This window comes from Gracilinanus agilis, chromosome 1, assembly GCF_016433145.1.
Source record: "Gracilinanus agilis isolate LMUSP501 chromosome 1, AgileGrace, whole genome shotgun sequence".
Lineage (NCBI taxonomy): Eukaryota > Metazoa > Chordata > Mammalia > Didelphimorphia > Didelphidae > Gracilinanus > Gracilinanus agilis.
This window is the reverse complement of record NC_058130.1, coordinates 95,895,645-95,914,416: the sequence shown is the minus strand read 5'-3', so window position 1 is coordinate 95,914,416 and position 18,772 is coordinate 95,895,645.

Sequence of the window (18,772 nt, the reverse complement as noted above, 5' to 3'; positions counted from 1 at the left end):
CTTCTCTCCTCTCCTCTCTCTCTTCTCTCTCTCCTCTCCTCTCTCTTCTCTCTTCTCTCCTCTCTCTCCCCCCTCCTCTTCCCTCTTCCCCCCTCCCTCTCCCCTCTCTCTCTTCTCCCCCATCCCCTCTCATCTTACTCCTCTTCTTTCCTAAGTATTTAAGTTAAGATTTAAACTTGAGTCTTCCTGACGTCCAGCTGAATGCTTTATGCACTACCCACCAGCTGTCAGAGATACTGGCATTGGAACTCCAGTGAGGCAGCAAAGCAGTAATCTGGATTGTAAAATCATGGTGTAGGGGCAGCCAGGTGGCTCAGTGTATTGAAACAGGAGGTCCTGAGTTCAAATTTGACCTCAGACACTTCCTAGCTGTGTGGCCCTGGGTAAGTCATTTAACCCCACTGCCTAGCTCTTACATTTTTCTGCCTTGGAACCAATATGCATTATTGATTCTAAGATGGAAGGGAAGGGTTTTAAATAAACAAACAAAAAAATTATATAGGCTTAAATTGAGGTGGAAATTAGAGCCAGTTTTAAATGATAAAAAGATCCATGTGAAATCCAGGGCAGTTTTATCCCATTGGGCATATATCTGTCTTTGGGGCCTTACCTGCTAAATTGAAATGTTTTTTTAAAGCTCCTCATCCCTTCCAAAAAAGATCCAACAAAAAACCCAATACTGTGGCAACATTTAAAAAAATTATTTTTTTCTCAACATTTCCCCCGTTCCACCCCACAAATGGAAAACAGGTTTGCTCTATTACTTTTTTAAATGACAAGTGCTTCGTTTGATCACATTTTCATTTCCATTCTCCACAGCCCACAATGGGGGAGGCTGGGTCGTGATGGCTGTGTTAGTAGAGTACAAGCTTCCGCCATACTGGAATATTTCTGAGTATGGAACTGGCTCAGTATGAAGAGACTCAAATGTTGGGATTTGGACTATCTGGGAGTGAATGTCATGGTTACCAGCAACTCAGAAAGAACTACGTCCTGGATGGAAGGGCTGAGACCTTCTCTAGAGAAAAAAGAACAGATGATGATGAAATCACAGATTCTTGAAGTGTTGAAGTCAGTTACTCAGAATTGGAGACTAAAGTTAGAAGAAAAAAAAAGTCACTGTGCTGGCCGGGATTTATTTTTAGGCCATATCCAGGGCTTGCAAAGTTATGAAAGAAAGACTGAATTCAGTCAGTCAACAAGCATTTATCATGCTAAGCCCTGGGGATAAACAGAAAGGCAAAAACATAATCTCTGCTCTCTGGGAGGCATTAAGAAATTATAAATGTTATTTTGATTATAAATTGGACAAAACAAGCATAGCCCAGATAAAAACAAAGGGAAGGAATCTGAGATATGAGAAAAGCCAATGATCATTAAATGACATTAAAAAAAGAACCTTGAAAAAAAAAATCCCCCAAACAAGAGAATAATTGAATTATAAAATCATGGCACTGGAAAGGACTCCAGAGATCAACTGTCATTGAACAATAATCCTCTCATTAACACCCTGAGCTAGTGGTCATTCAAATTGTGCTTGAATACTACCAGGGGACCTTGCGTGGGGAGCTTACTGCCTTTAGAGATAGCCCAGGCCAGAGTTGGAGAAGTCGCATAGCCAGGGAGTTTTTCATTATACCTAAATGAAAGTTATCACTTTGCATATTAATTTCTCAAAATGAGTTCCTACTGAAGAGTATGGCTTGTGGGAAATGAACAGATATGGCGGGGAAGGCTGTGGTGCAGAGCTCAGGGCTGGAGAACTCAGTGACTGTGCTTTTTACCAGGGTACTTTGCTCTCTCCTCTGATCTCAGAGGCTAGTGGAAAGGTGATGGGCGGGGATGGGAAGGGCAGAGCCTTCGGGCAAATACAAGATTCCAAGCATTTGGGAGGCTTCCAAAATGAGAAGCTTTGTTCCTGCTAGCCTTGAAGGCCCCTGGGAATCCATCTCTCCATTTGGCATCAGGCACTTTGTTAAGTTCTCCAATATTCAAAGCATCAAGCTCAACCCATGGATATTTAAAGATGCTACTCTCTGTCTAGATGGTGGGAAAGCATGCCCAATAAGGAGTCAAAGGACCTGGGTTCAAATCCCAACTCTTTGATGTTGTCCATTCATTTTTCAGTTTTGTATGATTCTCGGTAACCCCATTTGGGGTTTTCTTGGCAAAGATATTTGAATGGTTTGCCATTTCCTTCTCATTTTACAGATCAGGAAACAGAAGCAAACAGGGTGGCATAGCTAGTAAGTGTTTGAGGCCAGATTTAAACTCATAAAGATGAGTCTTCCTAATTTTAGGTCTGGTGCTCTGCCCACTGGGCCACCTCACTACCTATGTGATCTTGGGCAATTCACTCTATCTCATTGGACTTCAGTTTCCTCTTCCCCAAAAGGAAGGGTTTGGACTAAATTGTCTCTAAGGTCCCTTCCATCTCCAAATTTATAACCCATTATGATCCCTATCACCCCCAGCCTTTGGGGAGATTAGCCATGATCCTAAGAAGAGTAGAATAAGGTCTTTGCTCTAAAATTCAGTCACAACTGAATGCATTTATTTAACCCCTATTCCATGTAGAACACTGTGCTGGGAGAAAGGAGAGAAAGGAAATGGTTAAATAAGATTCTTTCTCTTCCCTCATGGAGTTTACCCAGTCCAGTGTGGAGAGAGGTTATTGATACACCATAAGAGTGTTTTATGGTCTAGTGGGAAGAACACTGGGTTTCGAGTTAGGCGACTTGGACTGATCTTGGCCTCTGCTACTTTCTTATTGCAGCTCTTTGGGCAAGTTACTTTATTGCTCTTAGAATCGATTTCCTCATATGTCAAATGAGAGGGTTGGACTTGATTGAAATCCTTCTAGCTTTTAATCTAGGATCCTAAGACTCCTCCTTGCCTATGCATTCTCCATTTACATGGCTAAAAAGAATCCAGAGCTATGCTGTTAGACTGGTCCTCTGTTGTCGGACAGTCTACACCGCACAGTCCAGCTTGGGCTGACCTGACAGGGTCTACACTCTATGAGGATCAATGCTATGATGAGGCATGGGAAAGAGAGAACTTCAGCCAACCAACAAGCACTCATTTAATAAACGCTTAGTATGCATCCTTGTAGTGGATGATGAGGATACAGAGACAAAAGTGAAACAGCCTCTGCCTTCAAAGAGCTTCCATTCTATCAGAAGAAAAAGTATTGGGTTGAGGAGAGGCCATGCTGCGATTTTGAACTTGGATTACTAAGCGCCCACGGAGGGACCTGGGAAAGTTGGATCAGGAGGTGGGTTGGAAGGTAAGGAGGGGGGAACAGTGGTGGCAGTACTAGATGGGTTAGGTTTAGAAAGTATTAGAGGGGATGACCTAATGCCAAGCAAAAATCCTACATCTCTATGGGCAACTGGAAACGCTTTTCCTCATCCTCCTTTTTTCTTTTGTCCTTTCTTTCCCTGGATGTTCCTTAAGGAGTATACCAGAGCAATGAGCTTGACCAAGGTAAGACCCATTTCTCTTTCAGAATCTCACTTTGTTTGTCTGAGATTTCAGTGAGCACTAGTCACTGAAGGCTGGCGTGTGTGTGTGTGTGTGTGTGTGTGTGTGTGTGTGTGTGTGTGTGTGTGTGTGTGTGTGTAAAAATGCTTAGATTAAGAGAATATAAAGGAATCCCAGAAGAGAGTGGGAGCCTGAGGTCAGAGAGGGAAGAAAAGGTCAAGAGAGTAGTGAAGGAAGCCAGGGGTCAGGGCAGAAACACTAGGGATTGAGGACAGTTGCCAGGGACCTGGGATCCAGGGCAGTGAGCCAGGACATGAGCACACACAGAATAAGATTTCCAGAGAATCTTCTCCATTGGCCCTGTGGGTTAACCCAAATGATCATAGTTGTTATAAAAATGACTTTTACTGATATCGTTAAGTTTACTCCTTTATTTCTCAATTTACCCTCTCTCCTCACCATTCCTTATAATGCTGAATTTTAAAAGATGAAAAAAAAAATAGTTCAGGGGCATCTAGATGGCTCAGTGGATACAGAGCCAGGTCTGGAGATAGGAGGTCCTAAGTTCAAATCTAGCCTAAGACACTTCCTAGCTGTGTGACCCTGGGTAAGCCGCTTAAACTCTCATTGCCTAGCTCCTTATTGCTCTTCTACTTTGTAACCAATACTTAGTATTGATTCTAAGACAGAAGGTAAAGGCTTTTTTTAAAAACCCAGTTCTGTAAAATTAGCCAACACATCAACCAATTATGATATTATATGTACTGCTCTATAGCTATAATCCTTTACCTCTTCATAGGAGGCAGGGAGGTACTTTCTCATGATTTTTCTTTGAGGTTGAGCTTTGTCATTTTAGAGTATATGATTTTAATTTTTATTGTGTTCTTTCCAAGTAGATTGCTATAATATTTGTGTATATGGCTTCCCTGGTCCAGCTGACTTCTCTTTGCATCAGTTTGTAGAAATCTTCATATCTTTCTCTATTGTCTTCATTCCTTGTTTCTTATTAGTGTAATAATGTTCCATTCCATTGGTGAGCCAAGATTTGTTTAGCATTCCCTTCCCCTAATCTATGAGTATCACCTTACAAAAAATTCTGGATAGTTCCCTTTCCTTGGTGCTTTCAGGCTTACCAAATTCTCTTCTCATAACATCTCTGCAAGGTGGACAATATGCATGTCATTCATTATCCCCATTTTAGAGATGAGGAAATTTGAGGCTGAAAAGCTAAGGGCCTTGTCTTTCGTCCCACCAGTGACTGTGTTTTTATGGGATTTGAGCCCAGGTCCTCTGACTCTTGTCCATTATTGTGCCTCTTGAGTAATGTCTTTCTCTGTTTAGGCCTTAGAGAAGATTTGGGGAACCTTCACTTCGGGACCTGAGGCTGACCTCTAGTTTCATAGAATTATAGAATATCAGAGCTTAGGAGGGAAATACGGAGACCGCTCGCCTGACTCTTTCATTTTAAAAAATGAGGAAGACTGAAGCCAAGATAAGTGATTGGTCAAAGTCACAAAAAGAGTCTCTTGGGGAGGGAAGAGACCCTTGACTCCCAGGCTAGTTTTCAGTCCATTAAAACACTGTCTTTCAATGCTTAACAATCCTAGGAATGCTACAGCTCCCAAATGAACTAGGAAGATGCCTGGCATTCTGAGGTACGGGTTTAGGTAATGAGGTAAAAATTCATGGATGCAAGAGGGAAGAGAGGGACAAGATTAGTAGCCAGGCTAGGCCCTGGTCTAGGATCGTTGGAATCCTGATGTTTTCCTTACCTAAGGACTGCATTGCTCAGAGGACTAGGACTGAACCCTTGCGGGGTGGCTGCTCAACCAGGAAAGGAGACGTGATAGAGTAAAAAGAGTGCTGGATTTGGGATCAGGGGCTCCGATTTCAAATTTTGACTTTGCTTCAGACTACTCCCTGCGTGATTTCTGGCAGGTCACTTGACAGCACTGTTCCTCAGTTATGTCATTTGTAAAAGGAAGGGATTAGACCCGATGATGGCCAAAGTCCTTTCCAGTGTTAAACATTGTAATGTTGATGAGATGGAGACTCAGGCTGAAGAGGAGATGAGGCTGGAGAAGGAAGAAATGTGGTAAGGGCTCCCTGCCCTTCTTATGCTTGGAATCCTTGAACATGGGGCTAGAAAGGACCTTATGAAATTGAATTTCAGGAATGGGAAGGGCCTTAGAAAAGAGAATTTTATAACTTTCAGGGACCTGTCATAGAGGCCATTTAGTTCAACACCCTCCTTTTTAAAGAGGAGGATCCAAGGTCAGTCAATCAACCAGATAACAAGCACATATTCAGCATCCAGTAAAGGAAGCAGTTAGGTTGTTCAATGGATTGAGAGTCAGGTCTAGACATATGAGGTCCTGAGTTCAAATCTGACCTCAGACATTTCCTACTGTGTGATCCCAGGCAAATCACTTAATCTCCATTGCCTAGCCCTTGCCTCACTTTTATTTTGGAACCTCTAAGACAGAAGTTAAGGGTTTAAAAAAAAAAAAGCACTCACTAGGATCTAGGCTCTATGGGAGGCTGTATACAAATAATGAGATGATACCTACTCTCAAAGAACTTACATTTTAATGGAGAAGACAAAAAAATGCACACACAATTACATACAGAATAAATATAATTAAATATGAACTTATAGTGTAATTAGGGAGGAAAGACACTAGCAGTTGGGGGACTCAGGAAAGACTTTACATATTTAGTGAGAGTTATAAAGAGCTAGAACTAGAGAGAAAGAGGGAGGGAAGGAGAGAGGGAGGGGGAGAGAGAGACAGAGAGACAGAAAGACACAGAGACAGAGAGAGAGAGACAGAGACAGAGACAGAGACAGAGACAGAGAGACAGAGAGACAGAGAGAAAGAATGAACGATTGGGGTTGCATGCTTCAGAACTCAAGATGTTTTGAAACGTAGAAAAATGGAGAAAGAAGGTTCAAATTTAATGGCTTCATTTTCTCCAAAAAAGTTAAATGCTTACTTACTGTCTGTCGCTTAAAAATTAAGTAGCAGTGGGGGCAGCTGGGTAGCTCAGTGGATTGAGAGCCAGGCCTAGAGACGGGAGGTCCTAGGTTCAAATCTGGCCTTAGACACTTCCTAGCTGTGTGACCCTGGGCAAGTCACTTGACCCCCATTGCCTACCCTTACCACTCTTCTGCCTTGGAGCCAATACACAGTATTGCCTCCAAGACGGAAGGTAAGGGTTTAAAAAAAAAAATTAAGTAGCAGAGATAGGATTTGTCTCCAAGTGTTGTCTTCCATCTTCTGCTATTCAACCTTACCTTGGTGGCCAATTTCCCTTTTTCTCTTTAAATTCCAGAAGCTCCACACTCCTTTGCAGGAGAATGTGCTACTTCTATAGCTATGTTTCCTCATATGTATTCTCCCTCTTATGATGCAGATTACTACCTATATTCATATTTCTAGAGTAGTGCACAATTTGCAAAACATTTTCCTCCTAAAACCTATGAAATACAAGTAGCATTAATCCCGTTTGTAGAGGATCAGAGTGGCAAAGAAGAATGGGAGTCCACACTTCTGATTCTTAAATCTAGTTCTTTGGGGACATTCATTTTGGGGGCAAGGGTGTCCTTGGATTTGGAAGGGTCCCCTAAAGTCATTCACAGAAATGGCCAATTCTACTCTTGATTGTCTATGAGTCAATCTTAGCTCGTATTAGGGCCAAGCACAGGACTTGGGCCCGTTGGTGTCCCTCATCTCTTCTCTCCCGTTGCTTCTTTCTACACAGTGTGCGGGAAGATCGCTCTACAGGAAAAAATTATGGGGGGCATAGCTGCTTCTGAGAAGAGATGGCCCTGGCAAGTGAGCCTGTGGCAAAAAACAAAACTCGTTTGTGGAGGGTCTCTCATTCATTCCAAGTGGGTACTCACAGCAGCCCACTGCTTCAAAAGGTGAGTGACTATTCTGGAGGGAAAAGATGGGCTCTGGGTGAAGGGAGAGCTCGGGGTGGGAGACAATATTGTGTTGGGACAGAGTGCCTTCCTTGGCTTTCTGGGAAAAATTCTGAGAGGCTCGTCTTTGTTGCAGGGCACAGCAGGTAGGGAGCTCTCACTCAAGGAGTCATGGCTAGAAAGAAGGAAGCTGCAGGGTGTGTATAAAGGAGACTCGAGTGTCCTGGTGTCTTAGCCATTTATAAGGAAAAACCAAAAAAGTGACATGCCCAACAGGATCTTCCCTCCATGCCCTGTTCTCCTCAAGCCCATCTTGCTCTGGGAACAGAGCCTGAATCCTTACTGCCCGTGCTGCAGAAAAGGGCTTGATAATGGACTGCCCCAAGTCTCCACTCACACCCTGCTCTGATCCAGAGCCCACTTCCCTTTCCTGGCCACTGTCCCCTCTAGAGGTTGTGTCCTCAGATTAGAATGCAGGCTTCTTCGGGGCAGAGACTACACTCTCTTTTTTTGTCTTTATATCCCCAGCATCTAATAATGCTTGGCGTATTGTAGGCACTTCATAAAAACCATTCATTCGTTCCCTAAAGTCCCCCTCTGACCCCTCATTGTGGTGTGAGATCACTCCAGTTCTCAAAGACTTTGCCAGGACATCAGAAGCCCTGACTGACCCTCCTGAGCAGGAAAGGTTTCAAGGAAGAGCCTGGAATCAAGCTGTGTATCTGTTCTCCAGGCAACAGTAAAGTTCAAAGAGAGATCACCCAAAGGAATGAGTTACCAGGGCTACTGGGAGATGAGAGAATGAGCTCAAAGAGGATGCTACCCCTGTAATTAAGGAGACCCCCCCCCAATTCCTCCAGGCAGCCCGTTTTGCTTTTAGCCAGCTCTAATCATCAGTATGAGTTTCCTGACATTAAACCTAAATTTATCTCTTTATGACTTCCATTCATTACTCTTTGCTCTGCCTATAGGATCATTTCTGAACTGGACACCATCTTTCAGGTGTGATCTGGCCAGGGTAGAGTCTTTTTTGGGGGGGGGGGCAGGGAAACAGAGGGAAGAAAGTTTTGATAACTTTTTCCAGGAGTCTGACTGAGAGACGGAAGGATTATAAGATGTGAAATTGAAGGAATATACATTGGCAAAGAGAAAACAAAATTATTCCTTTTTCAGATGCTATAATGATTTACTTAGAGAACCATAAATCTTCAGCATTCCTGTCTGTCATCGGCAAAACACAGCAAGAAAGGATAGGAGAGAAATTTCACTCAAAAGATAACATACAACATAACGTCTCAGAATGTATCTACAAAGATCCACTCAGGAGCTGTATGAGCCTATAAAACAGTATTTGTAGAATTAAAAATAGTCTTAAATAATTGAAGAAAGCATTAACTTCACATGCATAGTTTTAAAGCCAATATCAAGAAAAAGACAAGACCCACTAAATTAATTTGCTTATTTGGTGCTGTTCTGATCAAATACCTAAAAGGTTATTTTATAGAGCTAGAAATAGTAATAGTGAAATTCAGATAGAGGAACAAATGATCAAGAATCTCAAGAATAATAATGAAAAAAATGGGAAGGAAGGAAGCCTTTCAGTACCAGATTTCAAATTGTACTACAACGCAGTAATCACTGCAATGATTTGTAATTTTTAAAAATTAAGACTTTTTTTAATTTTAATTTTTAATTTTTAAAAATAAGAAAGATTGATCAGTGGAACAGATTAGGTTGATTAGGTACACAACATACTGAAGCAAACATATCCAGTAGCATTATGTTTGATAAACCCAAATGTTCCAATTAAAGAGAGAAAGGTTCACTGTTTGGCAAAAACTGCTGGGAAAACTGGTTAGCAATCTGGCAGAAATTAGGTTCAGACCAGCACCTCATACCACATATCAGGGCAAACACCAGATTGATTTATAATTTATCTCTGAGAGGATACATAATAAACAAATTAGAAGAACAAGGAAAAATTATCTTTCAGAGCCATGAATAGGGGGAAGAATTCATGGTCAAATAGCAATGGAAAAGATCACAGAAGATAAAATGGACAATGTTAAGTATATAAATTCCCAGCATTTGAAGTTAGAAATAGAAAAGAAACAGCTAAATGGAAAAATGTCTGCAGTAAATTTCTCTGGTAAATGTCTCACATATCAGATATGTAAGGAACTGATTTAAACTTATAAAATTGAAACATTCTTCAACACATAAATGCTTAAAGAATATGAAGACAGGGGGCAGCTGTGTGGCTCAGCGGATTGAGAGCCAGGCCTAGAGATGGGAGGTCCTAGGTTCAAATCTGGCCTCAGACACTTCCCAGCTGTGTGACCCTGGGCAAGTCACTTGACCCCCATTGCCTAGCCCTTACCACTCTTCTGCCTTAGAACCAATACAAAGTATTGATTTTAAGATGGATGGTAAGGGCTTAAAAAAATAATATGAAGACAGCATTTAAAAGAAGAAATCCAATAGATAAATAAACATTCTAAGTCACTAATAGAGAAATACTGAAGCAACTTTATGCTTTTATTTTAAACCCATCATATTGACAAAGATGACAAAAGAAGAAAATGGGGCCATGGGAAAATAGGCACACCAGCATACTGTTGTAGGAGTGTGAAATGTTCCGATGATTCTGGAAAGCACTTTGGATTTATGACCCCAGAGTTACTAAACTGTGCTTACCCTTTGTCCCAGCCATATCAGTACTAGGCTTATGCCTCAAAGAAATCAAAGAAAGAGGAAAAGAATCCAAATGTATAAAAATATTGACAACAACTCTTTTCATAGTCACCCAAATTGGAGATTTCTGGATTGTCTCATGGGGGAATAGCTAAACAAATTATAGTCTATGAATGTAGTGGGATATTATTGTGCCACAAGAAATTATAAAATGGATCTTTTCAGAGAAAACTGGGAGAATCTCTATGAATTAATGTAGGACAAAGTGATCAGAACCAAGAAAACAATTAGATAACTTTGAGGTGTTGCTCACAAGTCCTCAAGACTGAAGGTGAAATATAACACTAGCCATCAGTAAGAAAGGCAATGAACTTAAAATGCAGAGATATGTTGTGGGGCAGAGCCAAGGGGGGAATTTGTTTTGTTGGACTGTATATGCTTATGATGAGGTTTGATGATGTTCAGCAGATGGGGTGGGAGAGGTGGCAATGGGAGAGCAGATTATCAATTCATTAAAAAATATTAATCAATGCTTCTTTTAAAAAATGCCATTGAAGGGGGCAGCTGGGTAGCTCAGTGGAGTGAGAGCCAGGCCTAGAGACGGGAGGTCCTAGGTTCAAACCCGGCCTCAGCCACTTCCCAGCTGTGTGACCCTGGACAAGTCACTTGACCCCCATTGCCCACCCTTACCACTCTTCCACCTATGAGCCAATGCACAGAAGTTAAGGGTCTAAAAAAAAAACAAACAAATAAAAAATGCCATTGATGGGATTGAGAGCCAGTCCTAGAGACGGGAGGTCCTAGGTTCAAATCTTGCCTCAGACACTTCCCAGCTATGTGACCCTGGGCAAGTCACTTGACCCCCATTACCTACCCTTACCACTCTTCTGCCTTGGAGCCAATACACAGTATTGACTCCAAGATGGAAGGTAAGGGTTTAAAAAAAATATAAATACCCCTGACGCATCTAGGTAGCAAAGTGGATAGAGTGCCAGGCCTGGAGGCAGGAGGTGCTGGGTTTGAAATTGGCTATAGACATTTCCTAGCTGTGTGACCCTGGGCAAGTCACTTGCCCCCAACTGCTTTGCTTTTTTTTTTTTTTTTTTTTTTTGTCTTAAAACTGATACTAAGACAGAAGGAAAGGTTTAAAAATAAAACAATAATATAAAATATCATCATTACCACTTCTTCAGTCCAGCTGAACAGGTGTAATAATTATAAAGACCAAGCTTAGTCCTGAAGAAGAGGTGAAAAAAAAATGCATCTCCTGTCCAGCTCCTTTCTTTGCTTATGTGGGAGATTGTCAGTGTGGAACATTGTGTGTACTGTTTGACTTGGTTGATATGATAGCTGGTTTTACTAATTTCCTTTTCTTTTTTATATTGTGTTACATGAGTTAATTCTTCAGATAGGGGAGGAAAAAAGAGTTAGATAGGAGAAAAACTCCCAGAAATCCCATGTTTTGGTAAGAGAGAGTCTTCAAAATTGAGGCTTTAGTTTCATATTTAAAGTGTTCGATGAAAGTAAATTAAAAATTTAAAAATTATAAGCTTTCTTCAATTCTTGGCAAAATCCTAGAGACATTATCATTATTAAATTATTTGTGGGCATTTTGAGGCGAAGGACATTATCACTAAGAAAGCAAAGGCATAAATGGCATATATATCACCTTGGCAAAAATCAGAGGGATAATATACCTTAGACAAGAGAATCAGAATCCAAAATGATTTTGAAAGACTAGAGTTATGGGCTAACTCATAAAATGAAATTGATTTGGGAATGAAAGAGATACTGAAGATAACCATGATGATATTAAAAAAAAAATCTCAAAAATATCAATAAAAACTTTTTAAAAGATAAAATTGAATAAAGATATGTGTATAGTCTTATACTTAAGACAAATCTCATTCAGAAATACAAGGTCAGGGTATGTGACTAAATGACAATTTGTGTGTTAAACATCTGAGGATTTTAGTGAGCCACTTAATCACTTAAATTAGTAAATTGTATAGCATGTGATAATTAAAAAAAATAGTTAACATGATCTTCTGTTTCATTAAAAGGGCCTTTAAAAGGGGTGTTTGGGTGGCTCAGTGGATTGAGAGCCAGGCCCAGAGATGGGAGGTCCTGGGTTCAAATTTGGCCTCAGATACTTCCTAGTCCTGTGACCCTGGGCAAGTCAATTAACCCCTATTGCTTAGCCCTTCCCACTCTTCTGCTTTGGAGCCAGGTTTTACACCCATCATATTGACGAAGATTACAAAAAAAGAAAATGACAAGGTAAGGTGTTTTTTTTTAAGGCCTTAATATCAAGAAAGAGAAGGTAATCATGTTACTGTACTCCAGATCTCATCTGTAATATTGTGTCCAGTTCTGCATATTCTATTGCCAAACTGGCGTTTGTCCAGAGAAGAATTATCATGAAACTAAGGGGCCTGGACACTGTGTCCTATGAAGATCCATTGTTTTAGCGAGGCCATAATTACTGCTCTCAAATATCTTAAATGTTTTCATATAAAAGGATGATTAGGCTTTTTCTGCTTGGTTCTCGGAGGCAGAATTAAGAGTGATGACTGAAACTCTCAGAGAGGCAGATTTTATCTAAATATAAGGAATAACTTCCAGTTAGAGCAAACTCAAAATGGGGCTCCCTTGGTTGGAGCTGGGAGGAGAGAAGAGTGAGTGACTTTATGGAATTTCCCATTGTGGAAGATCTTTCACTAAAAAGCTGGACGATCACTTTAGGGACAGAACTGAGCCTGGGTAGGATTGAAGCAGATAATATCTGAAGTACCTTCCAACTCTGAAATCCCACGATTCCATGATCCACATAACGATTCCCTTGGAAAGGCTTGGACATATTCAGTAGTAATGGGAGTTCTTCTTCTTCCCTGCAGTTTCCATTCTCCAAAATCGTATTCAGTCCTCATGGGCAGCGTAAATTTACAGAGCAAAAACTTGGAACGAATCTCAGTGAAACACATTTTCAAACACCCAGGCTTTTCCGGGCATCACCCATATAAAAATGACATTGCCCTGTTGGAACTGCACACCGCAGCTAGCTTCTCTGATTCCATCCTTCCTATTTGCCTGCCGACTCCTGACTTACAGTATGAAGGGAAATCATTTTGCTGGATGACAGGCTGGGGTGCTCTCCTAAAATCAGGTGAGGCAAAATCAACCAACATGCATTTATTAGACACTTAATATATACCAATTATTGGACTAAAAGCTCTGCCTTTGAGGAGATTACAATCTGATGAGAGAGATATCATGCAAATAATTATGTACAAAACGAGTTATGTACACATAAAAAATATATTTAAGAAAAATTGGAGATGAGAGAAAAAGCACGAGCATTGAGGGAGGATCAAAAAAGGCTTCTTGTGGAAGGGGGGATTTTAGCTGGGACCTGAAGGAAGCCAGGAAAGCCAGGAGATGGAGATGAAGAAGGAGAGAGTTCCAGGTATGGGGGGACGGCCACAGAATTCAATCCTTTTACATTAAAGTTATCATTGTTAACTTTGGATTATCATCTATCATACTTTATTATTTTGTAAGAAAGAAATGTAATCTGATATTAATGAAAGAGAATTGTCTTGTGGGAACATACAGTGATGGCCTCGCCTATCGCGAGAATTATGTCCTAGAGACCCCCGTGATAGGTAGTGGCGTTCCACTGATTTTATTCTTCTTTGATGGTCAGCATCTTTCTCTGGCACTTGGGTTCACTGCCAGAAGCCTTAGAAGGTGCAGAACATTCGGGACTTCACAAAAACACAACACTGCAGGGCAACACTAGGCGCAGCCATCAGAAGTTGGTGTGACGGACAAGGAGAGATGCTGAACATGTGGGCGCAGGGAGAGCAAACAGAAGGATGCTGCAGTCACTGAGCCAATCAACGCCCAGGATACAGAGCACAGCGCTGTGGTTGGTCACCTCATTCCATCAGCCAATAGTGTGCGTGTGCAATCTCACCTTGGCAAACTTCTACCAGCGGTAGTGGCATACTGCCTTTCATCCACAAAATCCTGCAATATAGTGAAAACTTCGCAATACAGAATTAGATTGTTTTTTGTTTTTTTTAAACCTGTGATACAGTTGTGTGGAATGAAATTGTGCATTATTCGCCGGGATACACTGATTAGTGCTAGTAGTAGATTGGCAACTTCCTATAGAAAATTAGTGAAGTTGGGTGCCTTTTATTAGGGAGATATTCAATCTTTCTTTATGAAGAACAGAGAAATCCCCCTCCCCAAGCAGCTTCATATATATTAACACATAAATATAGGCCTTTAATATACTCTTTTCAAAAGTGGATGAGACTTTTCCCCCTCCTTCTTTCCCATGGGAAGAAGTTTGGGTGTCCTAATTTCTATGAGAGAAACCTCAAAACTTACAAGTTATAATCTTGACTACATGTCCTAAATGCTGCAGCCTGAGATATGTCTCATTGATTACTGAAACCCGAGAAATGTTGCCACCTGGAAAAACCTTGGACAGGCTTAAATTCTGACTCAACTGAGAAACTGCAAACTTAAGGGATGTTCCCATAGGCTTGGAAGCATTGGGAGAACTTAAGGAAGACAGAACAAGATAAAGAAATATAACATACAAACGTATCATGCCACCCTCAGATGGTGGGAAAGAGGAGATAGCATTGTGCTGGATCCCTATAAATTCTGAATAAAATTGAGCATTAATGTCCACTGTTTCCAAGAGGTCTCTACAGACAGTAGTCCTGTCTGTCTGTCTGTCTGTCTGTCTGTCTGTCTGTCTGTCTGTCTCTCTCTTCCCCTCTCCCCCCCCACTATGAGGACACTGCTTCTGAGAGGTCTCTCCAGACAGTGCTCCCTCACTTTATGCCCCCCTTTTTGCCCCCACCAACCCCCTGAATAAAGCCACATGAGTTCTGCCAGCATCTTATCAAGTCTCCTGTCTGCTCATTAGAGTGATTCTGGGGGTGGACGCTCCTCAGAATTCCACTCCACACACAGTGAAGCTGCGATAAGTGAACTGTGATATAGTGAGGGACGACTATATCCAGGATATGACTGAGAATCTTTCAAGACTTTTGAGAACTGATGGCTACTAACCATTCTTGACTCCATCATGTTAGGATGAATGAAAAGCAAGAAAGAACCTAGAAAGATCAGGAAGAATTATGAAGTTCTCTATAAGGAAATGAAGACTATGGGGATATATATGATGCTTCCACCTCTGTTGCCAATATAGAGTGAAGGATTTGAAAACAAGAGGAAAATTTGGGAAGTGAACCATTGGTTGAAAAGATGGTGTCTGAGAAAGGGATCTGGTTTTCTGCCCTATGGCTTAAAATATAAGAAGGACAGGCTCTTGGCCAGGGATGGAGTATACATGACAAAGCCTAGTAAAAACGTATTTTTCTTGTAGTGTTGAAGAAACTAATAATTATTTTTAAAAAGGCCTTAAACTGAAAAGGAAGTAGAAGGGAGGAAGGGGGAAGCTTGTCTATCTCTACCAAGTTTTTTAGGAGAAAAGTGATTCTGTCTTATTTGAAATGGAAGTGTTGCTCTCTGGGACTTTACATTTTTCCCAAGCTATTGTCTTCACTGCTTTTCCTTCTCCCTCCTTCTTCCTCTGTAACACTCATAATCAAATTATTTCTCCCTTCTCTTCAATTTCTTTTTTCTTTCTTCCCTTTCTTAACTCAAGACAGTCTGTTAATAAAAAGAAGTGCTCTTAATTAATTTTCCCACTTTGGTTATTACATTAAAATAACTGTTAGTCTAACTAAGCCTGCTATCATTTTGTTGTCGTTCACAGAAGCTGGTTCCACATGAGTACTTCTATTTTAAATCTAGTATCTTTTTTAAGAGCCTCAAGGTAGGGAAGAATATATTCCAACAAACCTTCCTACTCCTTACTTCTTTCCTCCTTTAAACTTAAACTGTATTGATCCTGTTTCTAAGAAATTGTCCAGCTGTTAAAGTCAGCCCAATCTAAGTGACTAATAGGTGACTCTTAAGTTCATGCCCTAGCCTTGCTGTTTTATGACAGGATATCTCAATTTAGACTGGGGAAAAGTCTGAACCTAGTAGATACCCTGACCTGACTTGAATTTAATTTTCTTTCCCCTGTTCACTGATGTATATGACACTTCATTCCTTTGAAGGATGGGAGCCCCCCTCCTAAAGAAGCAGTGTCCCCTAGCCTAGCCAATTGCTTGTTTGTAGTTTTGTTTTATTTTTTTTTTTAAGAAAATCTGAGAAAATTTGACCTGCTAAAGCAATGAAAGTCATTTTTATTCCATGACTCACCCTACAGTGATTACATTACATAATCTTGTTATCATCATTTTACCTTTCTTTGGAATTTAGTGTCAATTAACCACTAGCTATTCAGTTTGATTTCATTCTTCATGGATGTGCTTGCTTCTTGATGTTTTGTATATTTGTGTTTCCATTGCAGGTATTATTGCTGGCTTTTAACTTGCAAATTCTTGTCTTAAAATATATAAGTTTTTCTGGGTACCTGATTTGGAATTAAGTTAAATTTTTCTGAATTTTGAAAAATTCCATTCCATTCCATTGCTTTTATTATTCCTTGACCTGGGCAAAAATTCTGTGCAGAATTATCATGCTTTTACATGTGACACATTTTTTTTTGGCTATCTGAGAAATCATCTTGTCATTGTAGTCTTGGAGTTTGATGCAGATGTGATGTGACTAGGTCCCTGTACACTTGTTCGTGTTCTGTGAATTCTATCAATATGCAATCTATTACTTGATTTCAATATTTCTGGTAATTTTTTTGGTACAATTACATGAAGTATAATGATCTGACTTTTTCTTTTCTTTGAATTTTTCTTGAAGCTAAATACCTTTTACATTATTTCTCCAAGCATTGTCTTCTAATCTGTCTTTTTTTTTTTAACCTTATAGTATTTTTAATGAGGATGGTTTTTGAGCTTTTTTTGCTGTTCCTCCTATTTTTCTCCCCATCACTTTGTTCTCTAACTAACTGATTCTATTCCTCATTAAATCCATAGTTTTCTGTATATTCTTTCTGGATATTCCCAAGTGGTTACATTTTTCTTATGATCTTGTTTTGTTCTTTGTTAATTTCATTTATTTATTTTATTTCCTGTTTTTATTATCTGCATTGATGTCCCTCATGAGAGTTCCAATTTCATTTCTGGTGCCCCTGATGTTCATTCATTTTTTTGTTCCTTCTGAACTCTTTGCTTTAGTTCTTCTGATTCTAATTATTAATTCATTGTGTTACATTTTTCTTTTGTTTGCTTGTGTCTTTGATTGTTTCTTTCCTTTTTCTGGGAATCATTTTTTAGGGGAGGTGGTGTGGGTTGAGGGAATTCTTTATGGAAACTTTGCTTTTCTCTCTCTTTTTAAAAAGAGAAAAGGAACATTTTTATCACTTTTTGAGGGGAAATCCAGGGGAGCTGAGCTCTCTTGAAGCTTTTCCCTCTGTTGTCTTCCTTAAAACCCTCCAAATGAGTGATCATGATACCTCCCCTTAATGGGAAACTCACTAACTACCGAGGACGTTTTGGATGGTCCTACGGAAAGCCTTCTTTAGATTTGTCCACAAGTCACACAGCTAGAAAGTGTCCAAGTTTAGAGTTGAACGTAGGACTTCCTGACCCCCAGGACCACGTCCTATCCACCCCCTGCCTGACTGGCTTGTAATCTTTCCTGAAACAGAGGCTTGTGTTCGGTCACTCAGTAACATTGCCAGTGACACGGTTAGGAAGAGTAGCCGATAGTGATCTTGAAGGCCAAATTTGTAGGCTTTAGCTTTCTTGCTCTAGGCAGCTATAGACAAGTCCTGGACCCAGAGTTCTGACTTTGAACTTTTCTTGTCCACAGAATTATTGCCACTGTTACCTTCTACTCTCCAGGAGGCCAAAGTCTCTATCATCGACACTCATTCATGCAGTTTATTGTTTGAGGATCAAGAGAAGAAAGTCCCAACAGTTAAGCTGAGTGATGATGTGCTGTGTGCTTGGGACCTCAACGGTCAAAAGGCAATCTGTCCGGTGAGTGACCAGCTGTATTCCTTCTGGGCCTCCAGACTCAATGCAAAATTCAGAGCTGGATATGGTCAAAGTGTTCTCCATTACAGTCAGAGCACAACTCCTCAGCTGCCCCTAGAGCCTTCTGCCCCTGGCAAATTGGCTTCTTTCTGAATGATAATCTCGGAATCACAGAATTTCAGAACTGGAAGGCTCTTTGGAGATCTTTTAGTCCCATCTCTCATGCTACATAGGAGGAACTTGAGATCCAGAGGAGGAAAGCCACTTTCCCAAGATCAAACAGGTAGGAAGTGTCAGAACCCTGGCAAGACTCAGGCTCCAAATTCCTCAGGTCAGCTCTCTTGCTACCTCATCAGGCTGCCTCCTTTTATTTGGAGGGGGTGGATCACCAGTCACGGGCTTAATGCAGATGCTTCTGCTGCTTCTTCTTTTTTTATGACCCTCACCTTCTGTCTTAGGGTCGATATTAAATATTGGTTCCAAGGCAGAAGAGCAGTAAAGGCTAGGCAATGGGGGTTAAATGACTTACCCAGGGGCACACAGCTAGGATGTGTCTGAGGCAAGATTTTGTATCCAGGACCTCCTGTCTCTAGGTCTGGCTCTCCATCCACTGAGCCACCTAACTTCACCT